The following is a 21,271-nucleotide window of genomic DNA, read 5'->3' as shown; positions in this document are numbered from 1 at the left end:
TCTTCACTTTTGCTTGCTTGGTCAGCAGTTTCATCACTAATTGTTGATCCAGCAGCAGTGGATTCCTCATTTCTGCCGTTAGGAGGCATTCTCAAAATTTAAGAATTCCTCCGGAAAGGATTCGCTGGTGTACGAACCATACTATTCTCAGAGGCCATACCTCAGTGAGAAAATAGTCTGGGTAGACCTGTCAATCAGTATGTTCAATCCCTACCGCTAAAACTTTACTAATATTTTCAATGGTTGGCAACGCCTAACCCAAAAGCAAAACGAAAAGGGAGAAACCGAAAACGGAGAACAGCTGATTAATCAAAACAAAACGGCTGATTAAAAAAAATGTGTGCACGTTTTGATGTGATTTGCTGTTAGAAGGGGAAATGGAAAAAAATAAAACTAAAAAATTTTCAGATTTGCAGGTTTCCGCGAATAATCCAAGAGCGTAAAAGACCACTTCCACTTCACTCAACACTATATCTCACTTGGATGTGGGGTGCTTTCGCGTGTGGGTTGTATTGATGTGTTACGAATGTGTGGTGTTCTTGTGTGTGGGTACTGTTGGTGTGATTTGTTGAAGTGAGGCCGTGTTGTGACTATGTGTAGCCGGGTCATGGTTTTGAGCCGACTATAATAAATATAACAAGTAAGAAAGGGCTAAGTTATCCCATTAAATTAATTGCTTCTTGATTTCTGTACTGAAAGTAAAATAGTCAAGTGGAATTTAAAATTGTGCTATATGCGAAATAGGCGTAGTTATTGTTTGATATTGCTCATTTTCACAACGTAAAATAGGAATATGAAAAGAATGTTACGTATTAAATCGAAAACGGTTGGTCGGGTTCCGAGAAATGATTTTTCACCAAAAAGTTGGCGGTCCCTCGTCCAATTTTTACAATGGCCCCTATAAGGCCTTATCTACCGGTAGAAATTTTTTTATAATATTCATGCTGGGTGAATTTGGTTGTTGTAGCTTTAGTGCTTTAGGAGATATATTATATAGTACTAATGCACACACTAATGATTATTTTGATGATATTTGGGACAGATGTCACTTTTCGCGCGTAATTTAAATTACAAAGTCTTACTTTTTTTTGCTCTCAGTACTACAACAAGAAGAACTGTGCTAAAAAGACAAAAAAACAACAAAACATAATTAAAACAAATTAAAAATCATAATGGAACATTTATATATATATCGAACATAAAAAAAATTAATTAGATTCTCTCGAAGAAAAAAGAGATCTTAAACTTAAGCTTCGAATACCTTTTGAAGCTGTTGAAGAAGCATTTTATGAAGAAAGCAATATCCATTTCAGAGTCATGATGAAAGACTTAACGGAGAATGTAGTGGAAGAAATTCAAGCAGAATATAGAAATATAAAAATAAACAAGAAATTTCCAGTGTGTTCTAATATAAAACTAAAATAAAGTATAATTCCAATATTTTATGAAGAACTGAAACAATGATCATCATTTAGTGATCTTTTCACAACTTTAGTGGATAATTGGAAGCACTGTATTGAATTAGAAAAGATGTTCCGACCGAAGACATTGTTAGGCGGTAGATTAATTCAACATTAGTAAAATAATCGAATTACAAAGCTGCTTGAATTGTTGTGAATTGAAACTTATCGATCAACCAATTGCAAATGGAGAAAGTGCAGCAAGCATGAAGCAGCTTTAGGATACCACTAAAGGCCTAACTATAATGAGCATAAGCTAGCTTAAGCTAGCTTAAGCCAGCGTAAGCAACTGTCCGAATACACACAAATTGTATGTTGCAACTATAATGTAATTACAATCAAGTTTAGTTAAATTTTTTCAAATATCATTTGCTTAAGGAGAATGCGAAACTGGTCGCATTTTCCGTACGGAATCAGCTGTTTTCGCTTTTTGTCAACTGATACATCATTTTGAATTTGAAAATGAAAAGGAAGAAAAGTGTTTTGTTAACCGATAAAATCATTTTAAATTTGAATGTTGAGGACGACGAATGCTTTATCCAAAAATCCAAATTTAATAGATAGTATTGATAAAAAAGAAATGTTTGTACGACAAAAGAGATGCATTTTATTTCAATCGTACAAATAAAGAAAAAGCGTGGAAAGCAATCGCGGAACTATGCTGTAAAAGTGGTATGTATTAACTCTGTTATAGGAATATATATTTTTGTAAATATTATATATTTTTTATGTTTGTTTCAATTAAAAGATCTAGAATGCAAACATAGATGGAAGCTACTCCGGGAGCGCTTCTGCAAGGAGATAAAAAGGTTAGAAGCTCCTTCAGGTAGCGGAATGAGCTACTTAGAGGAATGGCGTTATTTAAAACCTCTGATGTTTCTGAAAGACTCCGTCACACCGCGTCGGTAAGTACTCTGTATAAATTTTAATGTTTTTAAATATAACTTTTTCATTGTGCAGCACTCGTGATAATGCAGAAACAAATATAGACTCTGTCTTGGATTCATCAATGAGTGATAGTTTGAATGAAATTTCATCGCCACCTCGGAAGAAAAATAAAAGTCTCTACCTAGAAAGTCTCTACCAAAAATTTGGCGCAACAATGGGAAACTTAGATGGCGGCGCCGGCTGAAAGATGTGAAACTGATGAGGGCTTTTTTGACGACGGTTTTGTGTCTGATGAAAGACCTGCCAGTGTCGGTCAAAGACGGTTTCCAAGAGAAAATGATATTGGAGTTACATCGCTTACGTCCCGAAAATAGGCAAACATGAAATTGAAAACGACAAGAATTCAATCTAGTTTCCTTATTTTTTAAAAAGTGTTAAAACTGCACAAGTTATTTCTAACTTCCAAAGAACTTCTTCCACCGTAATGATGCAAATTGGAAGATTACATAATCGATGGGATATTACTTTCAACTTCTCTACGCCATATACCGTCATGAAAATCTCCATTAGAGTTCTGCCAATCAGCATAGTTGCTTGCAGTATACAAAGATGCATTAACGTTATTAAACATAATAAAATTATGTAAGGCAACGCACGCCAAAACAATTTTTTCTGCATTTTCTGAAAATAAATGTTAGAAAAACTCGCCAACGCCCTACTAGTATTCCAAAAGAGTTTTCAATTGTGCGACGAGCTCTCGATAACCTTTTATTAAACACCTATTTTTCATTTGGTAGCATTCCCCCCGGGGGTATGGGCGCATTAAATTTATCCCTAAAAGAAAGGCAGCATCACCAACGAAGAAGTGTGGAGTTTTTAGTTGCGTATTTGGTAAGTTTTTCGCTGGAGGGGTGGGAAGTTTGTGATTTAGCAACCTCTTTCCCAATCGACTCACTTGAAAAATGCCTTTACATGTAATAGAAACAATAATATTAATTAAAAAAAAAAAACAGATGCACAAATATAAAAGTCCTCACCACCATCACCCTGACTTCCATATGCACCAATATCTATGTATATAGGTTAACCGATATCGTGCATCACATACTGCTATACGTAACAACACAATAGAAAAAAATTTTTTGTAGCAGAAAAATTGACTATCGCTTTTAGGTGGGCATCGAATAGCAATATGCTTCCCATCAATAGATCTAACACAGTTGGGCATATTCCACAGTTCCCAGAAGTCTTGAGAAATTCGCTTGAAATCTCCTTCATTAGGCTCAGATACATAAACAGCGCCTAACTTCGTCCAAAGGACTTCAGCTGTCTCCAGAATAATGCGCCTAACCGTTTCCTTTCCCAGTTGAAATGACCATGCCAACGATTGAAACGAAGTTCCTTGTGATAAATATCTGTAAGATAAAGAAAAAAGAACAAGACATAATAACACCCCTATTCTGTGCACTTAACTAATTTGTCAAAATTTGAAATTTATCAAGCATTTCGTATTCTGTGTCTGAAATAAAAAGCTCTTTTCTTTATAAGTTTTTAAGATGTCAAATGCTCTTGACAGTGCTCGTTATGAATTAAATATCTGATTGTGCATCTTATTGTGAAAATGGAAGATATTTTACTTTTGTTATTATTGTTAAACGAAGATGAAAATTGTGAGAATAAGAATCGCGCGCGGCATTTAAAATGTTTACGCGACGATAGCAATCCATTTTCTGTGAGCGAGAATACCTTTGGGCAAAAAATTTGAAAAAATTGATGAACTAGCCCCACACGATGATCAGAAAACGTCACTACCTTTAACTGTAATGGTTCCAGCAGCTTTGAACTTCTTTGGACACGGTTCATATCAGGAAATGTGTAGATAACAACGTCAACTTGCCCAGGAGTTAGTCGTTCCTTTCGAGAAGTGTACGGGCTGTAGCTTTTACTTTTATCAAGATTGCCACAGAATACCAAAATATTTCGTGCTTGATAAATATTTGAGTTAATTTTCAATATTTTACTAATTTGTCAAGTGCACAGAATAGGGGTGTAAAAATATATTAGAATGAACAAACTTACTGTAATGTCAAAGCTAATCGACATTCCGGTTGCACAGGCTCCCTCAACGAATTCTTTTTTAAAAAGGGCTCAACAAGAGTAAGCAAAAGTCCATATACTTGTGGCGTCGTTTCTGTGTATATAAAAAAATCAGTCTGGTCAATCCTCTTCATTTCCAGGAATCGTACAAAAAACCATCCTTCTTCCTCTTTCAGTTTATTTCCCTCACTGAACATGACCGAACTCTTTTTTTTTTTGTAATTTCACAAATTTCTGTTAATATGCGTATTCCGTCTAAAACAGAAGTAAGCATTTTAATTGTTTTGAAATATTTCAATTTTCTATACATTTTTGCAAAATCCAAACCAAATGTAAAACCAAAACACAAATTGCCTATTGACACTTTCTTCTTCTGCATGTAAGCAGTTATGCATTTGACAGACTTTTCGTTCATTTTTATAGTATACCCTGAAAAGGGTATATTAAGTTTGTCACGAAGTTTGTAGCTCCCAGAAGGAAGCGTCGAAGACCCTATAAAGTATATATATAAATGATCAGTATGTTGAGCTGAGTCGATTTAGCCATGTCCGTCTGTCTGTCTGTCCGTCTGTATATAGTATATACGAACTAGTCCCTCAGTTTTTAAGACATCGTTTTAAAATTTTGCAAACGTCATTTTCTCTTCAAGAAGCTGCTCATTTGTCGGAGCTGCCGATATCGGACCACTATAACATATAGCTGCCATACAAACTGAACGATCGGAATCAAGTTCTTGTATGGAAAGCTTTCACATTTGACAATGTATCTTCACAAAAGTTGGCACAGGTTATTTTTTAGAGCAACAATGTAATCTGCGAAGAAATTGTTCAGATCGGCTTACTATAGCATATAGCTGCCATACAAACTAAACGATCGGAAAAAAGTTCTTGTATATAAAACTTTTGCATTTGACAAGATATATTCACGAAATTTGGTACAGATTATTTTCTAAAGCAACAATGTAATCTTCGCAGAAATTGTTTAGATTGGTTAACTATAGCATATAGCTGCCATACAAACTGAACGATCGGAAAAAGTTCTTGTACGGAAACTTTTGCATTTGACAAGATATATTTACAAAATTTGGTATAGATTATTTCCTAAGGCAACAATGTAATCTCCGAAGAAATTGTGCAGATCGGCTTACTATAGCATATAGCTGCCATAAAAACTGAATGATCGGAATTAAGGGCTTGTATGGAAGACTTTCGCATTTGACGTGGTATCTTCACGAAATTTGACATGGATTACTGCTTAAGGTAATAATATAATCTCCGAAGAAATTGTTCAGTTCGGATTACTATAGCTTCCATATAAACTGAACACATAGTTACTAAAACAAATGCACCTGTGAAGGGTATTTTCTTTGGTGCAGCCGAAGTTAACGTTTTTTCTTGTTTGACAGTAACATACGGCAGCGTATGCACATTATATGTAGTTAGCCCATAAGGAGTGCATTTATGCATTAAAACAGCTGAACTCAAATTTACACGACGTTTCAGCCATCATAGCTCAAATAGTAGCTCGTAAAGTGGGCATAGAAAGTCTACGTTTATACGAACAGAACGTAAAACACAGGGACATACAAAGTTTAGTTGCATTTTCTATTTTATGGAACCAGTAACAAGTTTTAGAAGTCATACGAGACAGAAAAATAGGTATATGGAACCAAAAGCAGACACAACGAGCACCTATATTTTAGGCAGCTGCATAAAAAACTTGTGTATTCTGTAAAGTTCCTGTGCCTCAAATTTTAGAATGCAAAAAGTTAAAGGCCCTGAGATTCGTTACAAACAACAAACTCTGCCATATTTACTTTGATCATGTATATATATGAAGGCGGTTGTATTAATAAGAAATGATGTATCACATGTTAAAGAAGTCATCATAGTTTACTGCATTAAAATGAATATCAAAAAGGATGAAAAAATCCTTTACAAAAATGGCGAAAAACCCGGAAACGTCAATACTTGTAGCAACATTTCAAGTAAAAGGGAAGGCAGTAAATCACAAATGGCAACTATTTCCGAAGAAGCAGCTCAAATACTTCTGTATAAGATTTATTTTATATTTGTATTTCATTTCACACGATGCACCTTGTGCAAAGTGTTTCTCAATTACCTGTCGTTCATTGCTTCTATTATTTTCTTAAACTATTGTACTACCGCTGTAAGAGTTCTCTTCTGCTTTGGATCGCCGCAATAAATAGACGTGCTTTCAATCTTAGTCCTGCGTTTTACTGAACATAATTTCTGCTGCCTCCTGTGAGGACTAAGATCATTGTTAATTTTGAGAGTTTGAATTGTCGATTTTCATGAGTAAATTGGTTTGACGCTATCTTAAAGGATTAACGCGATATGCTCGGATAAAATTCAGTTCCTGCAGTGCAATTGTAAAGCATAACCGCATTTTACATGTACGTAAATTGAAAATGGCAGACATCAATCTTCGTCAGTTTTATGCATCTGTTATTTCTCGCACAATAGAACAGGTGCCCAAGCTACGCACGGGTGAATTAGATTCATACAAGGTTGAGCAGATTTTGAATTCGGCGAGATCCCATTACGAACGGTAATGCTGGTAATTGCTGGTAAACCACGAGGCGCTCCTCAGTCTTTCGAAAAAGTTGGAGTTGAGAATGCATTCAACATGGTGGGATGTCCCCGAAGAAGTTATAACGACTTATGTTCTTATACGCTTGCGTTCGACCAAAATTGATGAGTTGTAAGTTTCTACGGAGGGAAATATAAATTCATCATGATAGCGGGCTACATAATTAGTTGGCATTTAAGGACGCGTTCGAGACCTTGGTGCACAACCGAGAATTACCCACCGCGTACAAACTCGGTAAGCTTGCACCGGCTGTTCCCTACTCATCGGTGCCGTTGGTTGCTGATGGACAACTTTGAAGAAACGGTATGATAACCCTAAGCAGTTGGTTGAAGTTCTTGTTGTGCGTTTGGTAAACCACTCGTTGACGCCAGAGGAGTCAGCGCGATCATTGCTGAATATTGTAGATATGATTAGCGGTTCTCTGCCTTCGTTGGCTATTGTGAATTGGCCACTTCAAGAGCTTTAACGGTGCCTATCGTGGTATCAAAACTCCCACTACAACAAAGCGCGAATGGTACATGCACTACTCCCTAACGGAATTGAAAAATTTATCGGCGTTATTAAGTTCTTGGAGAAAAGGGCTCAAAGTCTGTCAAGGGAGTTTGTTAAGGTCGTAGATGGTACCCACACAGTATCCGTATTTCAACATCAGCGCGTATCAACTGCGCGCAACGTAAAATGCACTATTCAATGGAAGAAGCAAAGTGTCAATATTGTCAAAGCCTTCATAAGGTCACGCGTTGTCCAACTTTATTTGACTTACCACAGGAGAAATGTTTCGATGCCCTCAGGAAAAAAGGCTTATGCTTTAACTGATTACGGTCAGGGCATTTATCTAAGCAGTAACCCTCTGGATGTTGTCGTCAATGTGGCCTCAGACATAATACCATTTTTTGTTGAGAGCCCCAAAAGTCTGTCTAGTTAACGTATAAACGTCCAGCCCACTGCTAACATTTAACAGATGATACTTAGGAGATCACGTTATCATACGGGTAGATGGCTGCATTAATAGGGCAACATTGGTTGAAGAACATCGCCATCAAACTATACTTCCGAAGGTAGTAATGCTAGAGACCTACGCTACCGCTATTAGATTCTTCATGCAAGGCAAGTTGTCCGTAGTTTAGTAAATAAATATGTGATTTGCCGAAGACATCGTGGAGTTACTCAACAGATGACCTCATTACTTCGACATCGGCTCAATGTGTCTCGACCATTTCTGGTTTCAGGTGTAGACTACTGCAATTCTTTTTCACTGCGCATTGGCACTATAAAATCTCGCAGTGCAGTAAAAACCTATCTGTCAGTTTTCGTATGTATGGCTACCAAACCTGCGAATGTCGATTTCGTGGATGACTTGTAATCAAGGGCGTATACACGAGTTTTGTTAGTCGACGCAGTTTGTGTCGCGACTTATATAGTGATAAAGCTACAAATTTTGTAGGAACCACTCGGATGATGAAGGAAGACTTAGCTACTTGGCACAGTGAACAGAGTCAAAAATATATCGCCAATATTGAGACGAGTTAGCACTTTATAACATCTAGTGCCCCTAATCAAGGTGGATTGGGGGAGGCTGCTAGGAAGTTCGCGAAACGGCATTTGGTTGATGTCATAGGTAACCAGGTGATGTGATATTCGCAGACACTGACGACAGGAATTTAAGCTTGTTTGAGTTCGAGTCCGCTTTACGCTAACACTTGAAGATTTCTTCATTGGCGCTCCACTTATCGCAGTGGCAGAACCGACCGTGGCGGAAAGTCCAGCTAACCAACTAAAGCACTGACAGTGGTTACGACGAACACATCAACAGCTCTGACATCGGTGGAGTGAAGAGTACAATCACGTAGTAAGTGGCGGAAGCGTACCGAAAATATTCGTATTCATTCATATGGGTTGCATAACAGAGGACCATCATGGCAGTGGTGGCCTGGTTCGAAACGCAACATTGATTACTTCTAATGGAGTCTGCACCCGGCGATTTCGAAGCAGTTGCTTCGACCGGGCAGGATGTCTAAGATTTATTTTATATTTGTACTAGCAGCCCACCCCGGCTTCACAAGGGTACTAAACAATCATTTCAAAAGATATAACTTTGTACACACTCTCTTACATATACTTTCTCGTGTTTGCAAGGGGTCATAAAAAATTAGTTTAATGAAGAAAATTCGAACATGGAAGTATATTTTATGTATTATGATTATTTTTTTTTTAATTTTTGTAGAAAGGCCTTTACTATATACTTTACTTTCTCTGCTCCTGAAAAATAATTTTTAAATCAGAGCTTCCCTGTAAGCAATATTTGATATTAATTTATTTTGTGGCCGCAATATAAATTGATTTTCAGGACCTCCGACCCGCAATAGACAAACATATACAAGGTGCGTTCCAAGGTAAACAGGACTTTTTGAATCTAGCGCCCACTGGTGGCGCCATCTATATGTCGACTGGTGCGTTAGAATCTGCTTCTTTATCGATTGTCCTGTCAGCCATTTCATGACATTTCATTGATTGGAAGTAAAGTTATTGCGTTTTAAGTGTCAGTATGTTTGTGTTATCGGTGCGAAAATGAGCTTCGAACAAAGAGCCAACATAAAATTGTGTTTTAAAATTGGAAAAACTCTTACCGAAACGTTTCAATTAATGAAACAAGTTTATGGCGATGATTGCCTATCCCGTATCAGAGTGCATGAATGGTTTCAACGTTTTCAAAGTGGTCGTGTGGATATAAATGACGATCAACATGTGGGCCAAGCAAAATCCGTAATTACCGGAAATTCCATCGAAACTGTGAATGAATTCAACAAAAATCAGACGAAATCGACATTCAAATTCATGGAAGTGGAATTGAACATCTTCAAAACATCGATTTATCGCATTTTGACCCAACATTTGGGCTTACGAAAGGTGTGTGCACGGTTTATTCAGCACAAATTAATTGACGACCAAAAATTTCTCAGAATCCAACATCTTCCTTTTCGGAAAAATGCATTTGCCCAACGTTAAATGTTATGCAGACGTAGAGCACATTCAAAATGCTGCACCGGCATACTGGCGGCCATACCGGCCAACGAGCTAAAACACTCGTTCAACATGCTTTTGGACCATGCGAAAAGCTGTATTGAAGCAGAAGGAGACTATTTTGAATAAATTAAATTGATTTTGCCAAAAAAACATTTGTTCTGGATTTTTTTTGACGTCCTGTTTACTTTGGAACGCACCTTGTAGTTGGCCTTGCGTAAAACATTCTTTTCGCAGTTCAATCCCTAATTATAATAATATATATAATAATAATTTCAATAACTAATTCGAAAGTTTGGCTTTGGGACTTATTAGTAGTTAGAGCGAAAGATGTTTTCACTGGAAATTAAAGCCGTTTAAATGGGATTGGGAGATTACTTGGGATCATCGAAATCCTCGGTATATGAGCTAGTTGACCAGCTGCTGGGCCGGTGATACTGATTGTTACAAATTATTTGTCCTTCAATTCCTTAATAAACAGCCTAGTCCCGTTACACATGCTTGGAGGACTTAAATTCCTCGACAACATAATTGGCTTTTAGAGCCAATTCATCTGGTGGCAGTCCAGAAAGGTTTAATGAATTTAAAAACTACTGGGGATAATGGACCGCGTCCTCCATACTAGTCACGGCGTCTATCGATTTGTATTTTTGTCTCCGGGAACTTTTTTATTTTTATCGTTTATTTCGTTGATACAATTACTGCTTAAACTTGGAGTTTCAAAAATTCCTTCCCCAATTGTAATTTCTGTGGAAAATCACCATCAGTGATTCCATGAAGATGATCTCTCATATTCCTCTGTAATTTTCAATCGAAGTCCATAATGGCCATGCTACTAATAGCGGGATTCTGTAACCAGTCTCTAGTCTCTATTTGAGACATTTTGAGGTAAAGTATCAATTTGTGACTAGTTACTATTCACTAAACATTCTATAACGTTTGTCTCAAAATATTGCCTCAAGTTTGAGACCCAATAGTTAGCAAGTCACAAAACTAAAAAGAACTCCTCTCTGCCATTTTGAATATACTGAATAGAGATCATCATAGGTATTAATCGATTGTCGTGTTTTAATATTTTGTAAGCAACGCAAACAAGAAAAGGTTAAAAATAAATCAATTTTACATAAATTTCGTAAATATTATGAAGCAAAGTCAACATATATTTTTATTTTTATTGATAATTATGTTTTTTGACTATGTCATAGAAAATTTAATATTTGTTATTGACATATTTATTTTCATTCAAGTGTAAAAACATCTCTGAATAATGAAATGTGGTAGATTTTGTGCCTGTCACTTACAGAATAGCAAAATCGTCTGAAGTCTCAAAATTTGTCTCTAACTTAAAATCTCAAATTTAGAGACTTGAGACTGTATCACAGTACAGAATCACACGGTAAGCATGCTTTGATAATATCTGCTCGCGTACCCCTGTTAATGATAGGATGATTCTGTCGGAAATCTCCAGCAAATTCAAAAGTTATTTCTGAAGTCTTTTAATGTTTTATGTTTTATATGTATGTGCTTTATGGCTCATTGTGCATTCTTACATACTTTAGCGTTTAAGGTGTACGGACGTGTTTTGTAAGAAATTCTTGATGGCAACAGATTTGCCTTACTGAGCAAAGAGCCTAACGGCAATGCAAAGGGTACCACCACAGTCGTGAATGCCAAATCCGTCCAATCTATCGGGTGATTTTTTAAGAGCTTGATAACTTTTTTTAAAAAAAAAAACGCATAAAATTTGCAAAATCTCATCGGTTCTTTATTTGAAACGTTAGATTGGTTCATGACATTTACTTTTTGAAGATAATTTCATTTAAATGTTGACCGCGGCTGCGTCTTAGGTAGTCCATTCGGAAAGTCCAATTTTGGGCAACTTTTTCGAGCATTTCGGCCGGAATAGCCCGAATTTCTTCGGAAATGTTGTCTTCCAAAGCTGGAATAGTTGCTGGCTTATTTCTGTAGACTTTAGACTTGACGTAGCCCCACAAAAAATAGTCTAAAGGCGTTAAATCGCATGAAATGGCAATAGAATCGCGAGCTGTGTGGCATGTAGCGCCATCTTGTTGAAACCACATGTCAACCAAGATGCTAACAAACTTTTTGTTGCCAAAAATGGAAGAACTGAACTTGGTTGACATGTGGTTTCAACAAGATGGCGCTTCATGCCACACAGCTCGCGATTCTATGGCCATTTTGAGGGAAAACTTCGGAGAACAATTCATCTCAAGAAATGGACCCGTCAGTTGGCCACCAAGATCATGCGATTTAACGCCTTTAGACTATTTTTTGTGGGGCTACGTCAAGTCTCCAAAGTCTACAGAAATAAGCCAGCAACTATTCCAGCTTTGGAAGACAACATTTCCGAAGAAATTCGGCTATTCCGGCCGAAATGCTCGAAAAAGTTGCCCAAAATTGACTTTCCGAATGGACCACCTAAGACGCAGCCGCGGTCAACATTTAAATGAAATTATCTTCAAAAGTAAATGTCATGAACCAATCTAACGTTTCAAATAAAGAACCGATGAGATTTTGCAAATTTTATGCGTTTTTTTTAAAAAAAAAGTTATCAAGCTCTTAAAAAATCACCCGATATTTGCGTGAGGGAAGCTCAAATGCGCTTGTTTCCAAAATAAGCAATATAATAGGCACAAACAATTTTTACATTCTGCCCTTGAAAAAATATAACATAGATAGCCAAAAATTCAAACATACACTGAAAAAACTTCATGGATGTTGTAAAATTCTTATCGAATAATAATACTACTCTTACCAACTGAAGAGCTCTAAAGGCCTAGTTATTGTTATAAAAGGGATAGAGTCCTTGGTAGACTCTAACGACGTTAAAGAAGCATTGGAAGAATGTGGTTTTAGTATTAAATCAGCAGTAAATATTATTATTATAAATTTATTATAATTTATTATCTCCCCGAGCATGCCTCCAACCAACAAGTCGTCTTTTCGCGACGATGGCAAAAGCTAAAAATCATAAATTGCACAACTTTCTGGTGCTTCTCGCAAAAATCTGCGTCGATATGTATTCACGATCATACGTATACATACATACATATGTATTTACACATGGTTGTAGGCGAAGCTGCTACAAGGGGTGACAATCGGCGGCCATTACTTTACTTATGCCTTAGAAATTCCATTGCTACGAATATGGAAATGACAACGAAATAATGCAAATATGCATATTTCTAAAGGTCATTAATTTCTTGAAAGGAATGAATGATCCTGAGAAGTATAGTCTTAACTTTTCAACGGCCAACGCAGAGCACTTCAACCAAAAGGAATTTATTCATTAAAATCACCACTCAGAAGTCGTTTTATCCGTTGCAAGCGAACGATTTTCGAAGAAACATGATTTCTAATATGCCACAAGACACAATTAGAAATGAACTTCTTAAACCTCACGCTGTCAGATAAAACGATATACCTCGTCATCGCGGGTCGATTTCCAAAATATTTAAATGAAGCTAACTACAGAAATAATCCTGTAAAGTATAGCCAGGAATAATGGGATGCCCAACTTATTCCAGTGTGAGAGCGCCTCAAAATAAGCGTTTTTTGAAACATTTTCTATTGTGGCCAGATCGAACAAAATAAGAATTTTCGGGCATTTTAAATTAAAATGCCCAACATTTATTACGATTGCAAATTATTATATATTGGACTTTTAATATATGGCGAAACTACTTAATTTTTTTTATGATTTTATGGTATATTAAAACAACTGACTTTCGATCTTTCAATACTTAATAAGGTGAATTAAGCCTGTTAGTCTCAATTAATAAATGTTTTTAATCATTTGTAATAAAAAATTAATTCTATTATGCATCAAATTACAAATTTTATTAGCGATCTTGAACGGCGGCAACAAATTCCTCCGTTCACATATATTTTTGGTATAATTTCAATCTGGCCATTCCAGTCATTCCAATTGCAAAACGTCAAAACCTACCCAATCCAGTCAACTGTCAAAGTTCGGTAGATGAGCGGATCTCACATTTCCAGTGACAGGAGAGTTGGGGATCTCTTTATCTCTGGTATAGCCTTAATTTTTCAACGGCCAACGCAGGGTTTTCAACAAAAGATCACATAAAATAGTTGATAATTCGCAGAAATGAAAGACAAAGGAAAGAAAATGCAGTATAACTTCAATAATGAACAAGCACACAAACATACATATGCGCAGCAGCAGCAAGGAAAGAGGTAACAATCGGCGACCCATTGTATATTTCTTTCATGCATAACCAAACCATAATTAGGACAACGCAATTAAAGTGTCAATGGTGGTCTAGGTGGTAAGCGCTTCGAAAGTTGCGACGAGCACGTAGGTTCGATTCCCAATAGAATTTATTTTTAATTGAATATGTGATCTTATTTTATAATAACTCATTTTAAATATATAAAAGATTTACCTAAACATTATGATGATATTTTCATGATTCATACGCAATGTACGAATGTAAGCAATTTCGTTTTGCCGTCGGCATTTCAATTTCTCATGCTTAATTTTTTGCTTTCAACCAAGAAATCGCTTGTATGTATGTACGTACATATGTGCAATATATGCCTTTGCGTTTTGCCGTCGGCATTTCCATATTGACATGGAAAAGTAATTATGTATTTCATTGTTTCGTTTTGGCCCAATTTTGTATATTAAGACAAGTGTCAATAATTGCGCCAAAATCAAATATATTATATATTCATATGTAAACATGTTTTAAACTTTACATAAAATTGAAGTGTCAATAATTGCGCCAATTTTCATAAAGTTGGAAATTTTGCGCGAATAAGACGTGTGCGGGTTAAGTCGTGAATATTACTTATATTAATTAATTTGAAAGTGCCGAAAAATGCGAAACGAAATTTCAATAAATTTAAGTAAACTTACATGTATTTTCATTTATATTTAATTGTCAATAAATTTTTTAAAAATTATTTGCCCTAGTTGTCCATTTTTTATTTTCTCACACATTTCAGCCGATTTTTGTATAGAAATTTGACCGGCGTAGAAGCAAAATGCGAAACAATCATACATATGTACATATATTATGTCGTTTGCACATTTGTCTGTATATTTGCGAAAGCAAATGTTCCACAAAAGCATATTTCTATACTTAAACAAAATTATCAGAACCATCGTATGTTTCTTATGTACATGCATAACCAAACCATACTTAAGTCAGCGCAACCAAAGTGTCAATGGTGGTGTTGGTGGTAAGCGCTTGGAAAGTCAAGATGATACCACAGGTCTAAGGTTCGAATCTCGACAGAATAAATTTTTAATTTTTTGCTTTTAACATCGCATACTATACAAATAAATATTTTTCTTACTAATAGAAATTAAATTTATCACAGCAATATTATGTATACGTATATTATGTATATTGCTGTGATAAATTTAATTTCCATTAGTAAGAAAAATATTTATTTGTATAGTATACGATGTTACAAGGCATACACCTTCTATCCTATCTTGTGTATCTGCACATGCTCATATGAGTGTATGTATACGCATGCGCGCGTTCAGAAATTGAAATTGCATTGACTTGCATGTTCATACATTCATATATACTTATATGTACATATATTTGCATACATTGCCAAACAAATAATGCACAAGCATACAAACATACATATGCGTACACATAAGTTAAGCTTTCTCTCGTTGAGAAAGCTAAAAAAAAACAAAATTGTTTTCGCGTTTAACAACGGTGCTGCATGGATGGCAGCGCGACCGCGTTACTTTATTGATTGACATAAAATGTGACTAAAATTAGTGCTTAACATAATTTAATACCTAAATTCCGTCTAGCCTGCAGTGTGTGATGCACTTCCAGGAATTGGCTTGTGAAGGTGCATAAGCATTTCGGGTGCGCGTGCCGGAAGTCAAGTCGTTGTTACTGAAACTGCTGCGGCGATTTGCTTAAGTCATTGTCGAATTGTTGATAGGTGTTGTATTAACTCTTCCCCTCTTAGTTCGATCGTCCGCGACCGGTGTTATTGTTGGGCTGCGATGTTGTAATTTGCAGGAACGGGCCTTCCTGCACGTTTGCAATAAATTCTGCTTCTGGGCTATGCGAAATGTACATTTTTTGTTTTTCTTTGATAATAAAAAATAAAATTGCAGTAGTGACTACTATAATTCAAACAATTGATGTATCAGAACTTAAGCTAATTATTGAGGATACACTGTTTCCATTATTTAGTAATTTAAAATTATTTTCATGCTGAAGCTGTTTTATGTACAATGCTTCCATCTTTACTTCTTTATTAATTTCGTTTGTATCATTTATTTTTGTTATTACATTTGGTAATACAAATGTTTCAAATATCCTCAAGTTTACATTGAAATATGTTCTATTAGAAATCTTTATCTCACAATTTTCGAACCTTAATAAAAATGTGCCTTTTTGGCTTATCTTTTGTTTATTACAATTTTGGGTTATATTTGAATTAAAATTCTTAAATACAAGGGTGCCTGGTAGCATTTCTATTACATCAGGTTTATTAAAATTTTCAAGCTTACAGCTCGCTTCTTTAAACATTAATATATTGCCTTTACAATTCTTATAATATTCTTTTCTAAATTATCCTTAATTTCTAATTGGTACATTTTATTGTCCTTGTCTAGGATTTCTAAATGGCTTAGTATTACTGATTTATTACTAATGTTTGGGATGGGTTCAAACTTTATTTTGGATAATGTATTCTGAGAATATTGAGGTATGAAGAGGGATAGGATGATTGTATTTTTCTGAAATAGTACGGCTGTTCTAATGTGGCTGTAACTTTCAAAATTGCTAATATGGGTCAGTTCAGTAGGGGTTAGAATGTCCGTTGGCAAGATACCTAATTTAGTTGAAAAAATGATTTCTCCGCTGTCATCTACGTGATTGCGTAAAAGCGATATGTCGTTGTTAATTTGGTAAGTATGCATGATGAATTGAATTTCGTCCTCTACTGTCTTTATTTTATTTTGTGCTAATTCAGTAAATTCGTTTATGTAACTACTAATAACAGTTTGTTGTTTGTTTATGTGGTCTGTAATGTTCGTTATCTGTCCAGAAAGAAAGTCGCTAATTTGCATTAAATTGTTATCATTATAAGTGGTAAGTTCTTCGTTATTATGAACTTGTGTGAGAGCGTCCCTAATTTCTTTTTCATCGTCACTGTCCATGGAGCCTGCTATAAATTTTAGTCCTTTTCCTACGATATTGAGTAAGCCTCGTTTGACTTTAAAGTGCGGATGCAAACCGTCTAACTTAGCTTCTAATAAAACAAAATTTTTATGGATTGAGTCAAGAAATTGTCTGTCCTCAAAAGTGATTGCTTTTAGAGTGTTAATGTTGCCTGAAATAAGCGATAGCGTTTCTTCATATTTCGTTAAATTGATGAAATGTAAAATTTTGTCGTAATGGTTGATTGTCCTTACTTCTCCTGTCTTAATGGGTAGGTGCACCCGTCGTTGTTGTTGGTAAGATCCTGTATGTCGATTTGTTGTGTGATCACGGTCGATGTCATCGTTAGTTGAATCAGAAAGGTATAGTAGCGGGTCATTATGACTAACTGGAAAAATAATTTTTAACATTGTTTAATATTTTTTTTGTGAACGATTTTACCTGACTTAGTTTTAATTTTCAGGAATTGTAGTTCTGCTCTACAATTTCCTTCTGTATTTAGAAGATAACTTTTGCTCCTATTCTCTTGTCTCATTTTTACGAAAATCTCGTCTCCTCTGACGTATTGTTTTAACGGGGTTCGATCTTTATTATGGTACAAAAGGTCGATATTCTGTTTAGTTAATAATTTCCTAGCAGTTTCCTCTCTATCCTTATCTAGTAATTTTGGGTCACTACAAAACTCTTCTGCCAAAGAAAGCTTCTACGGGTTTCTCTGCGGTAGTGGAATGAATTGAATAATTGTATTCTTTTACCGATTTCTCCAGTAATTCGTTAAAAGAATTATGCGTTTTTTCGCTTTGGTAAAGCAACGCATGATCTCCTGTAGGTTGAATGAAACCGTTCAACTCTGTCCATTTGAGGAGCTGGTGTAAGGGGCTGTTCGAAATATTTGTATGCCGAACTCATTCTCTAGCATAAAATTTATTGACTCAGATTTAAATGATCTTTCATTGTCAAATACTACCGTTTCTGGTATGAGGGAAAGTAGTACATATATCTCTCAGAGGTTGCCTGATATCCTCTGCAGCTTTAGATTGTATGGGTTTCGCGACAGCAAATTTTGAAAATTTATCTACGGCTGTCAAAATAAACTGATTTGATGTATGAGGATATCTAAGTGAACTATTTGACCAGGAAACCGTGGAATTGGAGTGGCCTGTATTTGTGGCTTTGGCGGATGATGTTCGTTTTTATTAACTTTGCATGTTTCCCATTTTTTTGGAATTAGAGAGAGATTTTTTGAATTTAGAGAGCGAATTCAATGGTGTATAATGAGGTATTCTAGACAAGGCATGAGCTACGACGTCACCCTTGCCAGGCCTGTAGTATAACTCATAGTTATATTCTTCAAGGATCAAATTCCACCGCTTCATTTTACTATTGCTATTCTTGTTGCTTAGCGCATAGGTTAAAGGTTGGTGGTCGGTCGTGATTTTTACCTTGCGTGAACCGTATAGGTAATTTCTGAAGGAGTTTAATGCCCATATTATTGCAAGCATCTTCTTTTCGTTTGTTGCGTAGTGCTCTTCGGCTCTACTCAACGTTCGCGATATAAAAGCTATCGGCTTATCGTTTTGCGACAAAACTGCGCCTATGGCGAAGTTTGAGGCATCAGTAGCCAGTTCAAATTCCTTTTCGAAATCTGGGAAAGCAAGGATAATGTCCTTGGACGTTAGGGAATTTTTAATTTTGATAAAAGACTCGATTGCATTTTTATCGAGGTCAATCTTAATGTTGGCCGATTTGTTTTTAGACGTTCGGCCCTCTTCCCCTCTTTAAAAGAATGTCAAGGGTTTGGCGATTTTTGCGTAATCTCTAACAAATCGCCTGTAATATCCTGACACACCTAGAAAGCTACGGAGTTCTTTTAAATTTTTTGGCTGTGGAAAATTGGAAATTGCCTCCATTTTGCCGGATTGGTTTTTATGCCATTTGGTGTAATGATGTAACCTAAAAATTCCGTTTCCCTTTTAAAAAGTTGCATTTATCCAACTGTACCTTCATGTTGGCTTCATCTAGGGTCCTAAAAATTGTTTTAATGTGTCCGAGATGTTCCTCCTCGGTTTTACTAAAGATTATTATGTCATCAATATAGACAACAACATTTCCCGATATATTCTCGCAATATATCGTCTAAAGTGCGCTGGAATATTGATGGCGCATTTTTCAGGCCAAAAGGTAAACGCGTGAATTCGTATTTTCCATTGTTTATGGAAAATGCGGTTTTCTCATTGTCAGATTTTTTTAGTGGAATCTGGTGAAAACCATTTTTTAGATCAAGTACAGAAAAAAAATTGCTGTTGCTCAGCTGGGAGATAACTTCTGTTATCTCGGAGATAGGGTACCTATCCGCAGTCGTGACTGCATTGAGCTTTCTGTAGTCGATGACCACGCGGTACTGTTTGTGTCCCGCTGAATCCGCCTTTTTGGGTACAATCCAAACTGGGGAGTTGTACGGCGACCTTGACGGCCATATTATACCATCATTTAGAAGCTTTTTTACTTGGTTTTCTACCTCGCCTTTTAGAGCTGCGGGGTATGGGTAGAATTTCGTGTAAACTGGTGAATCACCCGTTGCCCTAATTTGGGCAACAACTTTGGTTGTATATGTAAGTTTCTCATCGGGTTCTGTGAAAAGATTTCTGTAGGAGTTGACAACGTGATTCATTTTTGTTTTCGTTTGAGGAGCCAACGTTTCCTCTTTTATATTTACTGCATTGACTGCTTTAGAAAGCAACTGATTTAATCTTATTGCCTTACCATTTCTTACTTTCATGTAGTTTTTGTTACGGCCTATAACTCCTTTAGAGTGTCGTTACCTAGTATGCCATCAAAAGTTACTAAAGAAGGCATGAGGTAGAATTTTATCTCCTCATTCATATCAAACAACTTTGCTTTTGTATGCTCGCATATTTTTATGCAACCTACAACGGATTTTGCATAGAAGGGCACCTCGTTTGGTATACGCTTCCTTGCAAGTTCGGGTTTTACGTAATTCTTGCTTGAATCCGTATCTATTAAAAATTTAAGGATTTTTCCGCTCTCCGCTTTTACTTCAAAATAGGGTAGCGAAGAGCCTGTCATGCTAAAAAATTAATGCTCGTTTGTTCAACGATATTCTCCTCTTCCGCCTGTTCTGTGGCTAGATGAAAAGTTCTTTGATATTTATTTGGTTGATGATGAGCAGTCGGCTGAGGTCTTTTGCCATAAGCCTGGTTTTGGGTGGGTCTATTCATATAATTTATCCTACGGGAGTGGATTGCTTGGGTCTACATCCATCGGTTCTGGGCTGCTGTTGGGGTTTGGGTGGTCTAGGGGGTAATTGCCGTTATGCTGCCCTATTTGACCAAGAAATTGTGGCCGTGGTTGCCAAGTAGGTTGGTTTGGCTTGGAAAATGAGCCAGTTGGGGATAAAATTGTTGTGTTTGCTGCTGCACAAAGTTTCTCCTTGGTGGCAGCTGAGGGGGTTGTCCTTTCCTTGCGTTAGTCGCATGATTTGTGCGAAAAGTTTGGTTCTCTAGTTTCATACACAGATGAAGAGCCTGTGGCAAGTCCGCCGGTTCCCGTATTCCTAAGAGTCTGAGTAAGTCCCCATTTAGTCCTCTTATAAATGTGTCTAATGCTTTGTCCCTGTATGCCTGTGTCAGGAGGCACAAGGATTCATTACCCATTTCCTAACTTGTTTAAAATCAGCGAAAGGTGTGTATACACCTGCTGGTAGAATTCAGGGACGGGTCTATTCCCTTGTATCAATGTCGTCATTTGGTACTCGAGAGTGGACAAGTCTCTCTTGTCGCCATAATGCATCGTTAGACATTTTGATATGGCCTGCCAATCAAGCGGCGTGTTGTAAGATTCTAAGGCAATGTCGGCGTTGCCGACTATTTTATTTCTTATCACAATTAATATGCCAAAATACTTTGGTTGTCCTTTCAATGGCTCGTATATGGCCAAAATTCGATCAACACCTTTCTTCCAGGAGTTGTATTCTCC

The 21,271-nt window shown here is 36.4% G+C and overlaps 1 protein-coding gene and 1 pseudogene across 2 annotated transcripts in view; one reads left to right on the top strand and one right to left on the bottom strand.

Moving 5' to 3' along the window:
- The window catches only part of LOC120779501 (procathepsin L-like), a 227,552-nt gene that overhangs the window by 116,890 nt on the left and 89,391 nt on the right, over positions 1 to 21,271 (top strand). The gene's annotated exons all lie outside the window — the stretch shown is intronic.
- LOC120779934 lies at positions 13,398 to 13,599 on the bottom strand (annotated as a pseudogene).

Source organism: Bactrocera tryoni, unplaced genomic scaffold, assembly GCF_016617805.1.
Source record: "Bactrocera tryoni isolate S06 unplaced genomic scaffold, CSIRO_BtryS06_freeze2 scaffold_11, whole genome shotgun sequence".
NCBI classification, from domain to species: Eukaryota; Metazoa; Arthropoda; class Insecta; order Diptera; family Tephritidae; genus Bactrocera; species Bactrocera tryoni.
The sequence above is the reverse complement of the archived record's forward strand: the minus strand, read 5'-3'. Positions and strand labels throughout refer to the sequence as shown.